Genomic DNA, 4,943 nt, shown 5'->3' with positions numbered 1-4,943 from the left:
TATTAGAAAAGCTTATAAGCAACTAGGGATTAGTAATAAAGTAAGAAATTAAAAAATACTAAAAGTGTGTAAGATTAACACTATACACTGTAATTATAGTGCGCCTAGATGTAGCGTTTACAGCATCCTAGCTCTTCTACTACCTAACAAACCTAGGAAAGCAGCACTTTTAGGCAGTAAACTAGGCAATTGTGTACCTATACTGCATAAGGCATACAGGCATACAGTATAAAGTACTAGAAGGCGCGCAACTTATTATGTGTAGAGACGTGTCTTTTGCTAATTACGCAAAGACTAGATAATTATTCTATAGATACATTATCTTACTTTTTAAAAGACTAATTTTATAAAAAGCAGCTCTCTAGCTAATAGTAACTATGTCTATAATAAAGGCTAAGCTGCTTACTCTAGCGCACATTATAAAAAAATTACTAGCTCTAAAACACTTCTTTAAAAAGCTTACCCTAGAGCTAGGCACACTATAGCAGATCTACTGTAACAACTAGCAGATAATTAGGTTAGTAGTAAAGGAGAACGCCTAGATAACTACCTGCCTACGCTATGTTAATATTTAAAACATGTGGCTGCGCTAGGAGCACACAAAGGGATCTTTTAAAGTGCGCTATATTAAAACAAGCAACATGCTAGCAGATAGGCTTATAAAGCACCTACTAAGGCAGTAATTTAAGCACTTTAAGCAGCTTCTTAACTTTAAAGACATGTAAACAAGCTTTTAAGAGAAGAAAGTGTTAATTATTAATAGTAAGAACATCTCTACACTGCTTAAGAACAAGAGTTTTATCTACTAGTAAGGACACTCCCCTATGCTATAAAGTTTAAGCAGGGATTTAATACATAAGATGCGCGAAAACACAGAAAACATAGAACGCCTAAACTATAAGGAGATTAACAAGCTCACCTAAGAGCTCCTTAGCGCGCTAGCGACGCGCTAGGAGCCCAGGGGAGACGACACCCTGCTCCTCCTCCTCCACCTCCTCCACCTCCTCTTCCACCTCCTCTTCCTCCTCCTCTTCCTCCTCCTCCTCCTCTTCCTCCTCCTCCTCTACCACCTTCTTTACAACATCTTCTTTAAGCAGAGCTTAAACTACTAGCTAAAGCTAGGACGCAGCCTATAGCCTGTTAGTCTAATCTAGGGTATAACACACAATCTCTGCAGAGAAGCTTACCCGCTTGTCCTCCGCAACAAGCGCTGTAATAAGGCGCTGCGCATAGACAACAGCAACAGGGGGACTGCAAATAAGTTAAAAAGCTAGATTACCCCACACACTGCTACAGAGCTTACAGGGGCAGGCAGCTGTGCCTAGAGGAACAGCGCCAGCAGCGTGAACTGCTAGTGGCGGAATTATAGCACTCCCTACTAGAGCGCCCCGCGAGTGCACTCTTTATGCAGCCTAGACAGGACTGCGCGCGGAGCGCACTAGGGGGAGGCCGGCGAGGAGTCGAGACCGGACCGGGGGGCGCGGGCCGACGGGGGGTGGTGGGCGCAGGGCGGCGGGCGGTGGTAGGCGCAGCGCGGCGGGGGGTAGTGGGCGCGGGCTTGCGGGCAGCGCGGCCCCGCAGAGCGGCGGCACGCAATTAGGCGGCTCTTTTAGCTTTGTTAAGCTATAGATGCACATTAGCAGAGATTATAGACAGGTTTAAAGTTTATTCTTAGAGCTCTTAAAAGCATTAACTTACACGCAGCATGTTAGTTAGACTTACAGAAGAGAAGCTTAAGAAGCAGGAGAATTTATTTACCTCTGTTGCAGCAATCACAGCACGCACGTGACCTGCGCTGCCTAGGGCAACAAGCACAAACACAGGGTAAACGCGCAGCGCTGCTCTAACAAGCTAAGTTAACGCTTAACGCAGGTGAGCTGCTGCGCAGCTCACCTAGGGGGTGTGTCGCGTATACTGGGAGCCTGGGACTGGGGGCTCAGAGCCTGGGACGCAGCTCGGGATCTGGAGATATTATGTTCCGAAGCTCGGTGTATATAAGGAGAGCCTTCAGCTCTCTTAGATAGCGGAGTCACTTCATCCGATCTTCTGAACAGCTACTGCCAGGCTATTTTATCCTCCACAGTTTCTTTACTTAAACTGTTACTTAAGTTCTTTTAGTAAAATTCCTAATTTACTTTATTTAAAAAGATATTGTTTCTTTTTTTTATTACATTTTTAATATATTTAGCTACTTATGTTAGATGTTACTATTCTTCTAAGACTACAGCTTATTTAATAGCCCTAGAAATACTATCTCTTTTCTAGACCTCTACCTTCTAATAGTCTACTAAATAGTTAGAGAATTTATAGTTATCTCTATATCTCTAGTAAAGTTATTTGTTAAGCCTATTATATATTTCTTTATATGTTAGGCCTCTGTTAATATATATAGCTTTTATAGTTAACCTGCTATTTTTATTCTTTAGTTATTTAAAGTCTAGACATTTTTAATAAAAGTAGCCTACTTTTTTATAGTTAAAGTATGCCTTTTTTTTAAGCTGCTTTTTTTATTTTTTGTTTAGAGGTAGCTTTACACTTTTAAAGAGACTGCTTTTTTTCTTAGAAAAGCTACATATATGCTTAGCGTAGCTAAGGTCTATAAGTTTACTATTAAACTATAAGGTTTTTTTTTTAAAAAACTAGTTAGGTTTTAAAGTTATCTTACTTATTTTTTTTCTTTTTATATTACTTAGCATGTCTTTTATTATAGGTAAGTGCTTTTTTAATGTAATTCTTAAAGCTCTTAGGCTTTTTTATATAAGTAAATTTATTTTTAATTATGTTTAAAAGCTTTTTATAAAACATTTATTTTATTACTTTTTTATTAGTCTATCTGCAGATAGCTAACAGCTCTCTAAAGTAGGCTGTATAATGTTAGACAGTGCTGCCTTCTTATTAAAGAGTGTCTATTTTATTAACTACTTATTTTTCTTTATTAACTAACTTATAAATTATAGGTAAGGCTATTTTAAATAAGTTAAAGTTCTTAAAGACCTTTTATATTTCTAGTAGTAAAAGTTTATTATTTACTTTATAGTCTATCTAGTTGTTAGCGTAGAGTTAGAACTATATAGTAAGTAATTTTTTTAAATGTAAGCTTATTTATAAAATTATTTTTTTATCTATTCTAAAAGCACTTTTATTATATTACATATAAAAGTAGCATTTTATAAAGAAAGGTTTTAAGTCTTTAGCAAAGCTATTAAATGCCTTAAAAAAGGCTAGGTGTAAGGTTTTTTTAGACTTAATACTAGTTTTTTTTTAAGTAATGTTTCTAAAGTTAGCTACTTTTAGCTAAAGAGCTTATAACTAATAAATGTTTAAAAGCCCTTACTATACTTATAGCTAAAGGTGTTATTTAAGTTATTCTAACTGTAACGATCCTCATGAATCGTTCCATCTCGAGTCGCCCGGAACCTCCGGAAGGCCCTCGTATCGGCCCCGACCTCGACCTGGCCCCGACCCCTGCTGTTACCCCTATTCCCTTATGTATTTAGTCGCACCTCGCCCCCGTAGCTAGCTCGGTAGTTTTCTGATATCCTACGTACAAGGCCTATAGGTGTCATTGGTATTCCCAGGTCTCTGAGTCCCCACGCACTCCCATATGCCTCTGAGTGGATTCATACCGCATTCGGACCCATTGTCTTGCCTGCGCCGTTACATTAACTTATTTTAAAGATATAGTATTTACTAATTTTATGCTTTTTTAGTTGCTATAGGGGTCTAGCTAGTGCTAGCAGCTAAAGCGCCTGTTATGCTAATGTCTAAGGTAGTAGTAGCTATACTTTGCAAGTAGTAGTAATTACTGTTACAATTCTTACTTTAGTAAGATAGTAATTTTAGAAGTATAACAGCCTATAGTGTAGTTAGCAGTAGGGGTAGAACTTAGCTAGATTAGGTGTACAGTCTATTAAGCAGAGTGTAAGTTTAGCAGAATAGAGAAGGCAAGTTATAGTTTAGCCTAGCAGCTGTATAGAGAGCTAGCAAACCTAATCTGTAAAGATAGAAAAGAAAGTATATATAGTGTAAAATATATAAAGTAGTAATATTCTTTTTATAAAAGTTTTAATGCCTCTTAGTCTATTAAGTAGGTAAGTAAAGACTAAATAGTAATTACAACCTTCTAACTATAGTTATAATCTAGACTATATACATAGGTTTACATGCTCTGCACGCTTGCATGCTTGTTTCTACATAGCCTGCATAGCCTGCAAGCCTGCAAACTAGCAAAGCTTATTAGATAATGCACTCTGCTAGGCTTTTGTCTAAAAGCTAGAGCTATTCCTTATCTGTCTTATCACGTAATTCGTTCAGCGCGGGGCTAAGCGTCTTCCATCCGACGTTGTTAGGGCTGTGTGGGACAGCTAATTGGGTCATTACAGTCTGTCTGTTGGCTGTAACACGTATTTATTACATAAGCTATATGCTTTTCTACTATGTACACTTTTATTAAAGCATCCCCTGTGCAGTAGGGACTAGAGATAAGACTACTTACTATTAGATTATAATAGTAGACTTAATTACTATAGCAAATAAAAATAAATACATTAAGCTTTATACTAAACTTTAAAATATAACTTTTTTATAAGCTTACTTTTACTATCTAATAGTAATTTAACAGTAGATAATACTTTACCTAGTATTACTTACTAGGTAAAGCATAAAAAGTACTTAGTAATTAAAGTAAGTATTAATAACACTTACTTTTTTTTAATTACTTTTATAGAGGCTTTATAACATTATACTAATATAGTAAAACAGACAGGCTTAAAGTTAAACTTATATAGTAGGTAACTTTATTTTTTACTAGCTATTTTTAGGTATGTTTTTTAATTGCCTTTAATACACCTTATATACGCTGCTAATAACACTGTAGTGCTATAGCGCTTAATGCTTATAATTCTTTATAATATTAAGCTTAATTAATTTTTAGTATTTTTTAT

This window comes from Lindgomyces ingoldianus, assembly GCF_010093535.1.
Source record: "Lindgomyces ingoldianus strain ATCC 200398 unplaced genomic scaffold BDR25scaffold_2, whole genome shotgun sequence".
Lineage (NCBI taxonomy): Eukaryota > Fungi > Ascomycota > Dothideomycetes > Pleosporales > Lindgomycetaceae > Lindgomyces > Lindgomyces ingoldianus.
The sequence above is the reverse complement of the archived record's forward strand: the minus strand, read 5'-3'. Positions refer to the sequence as shown.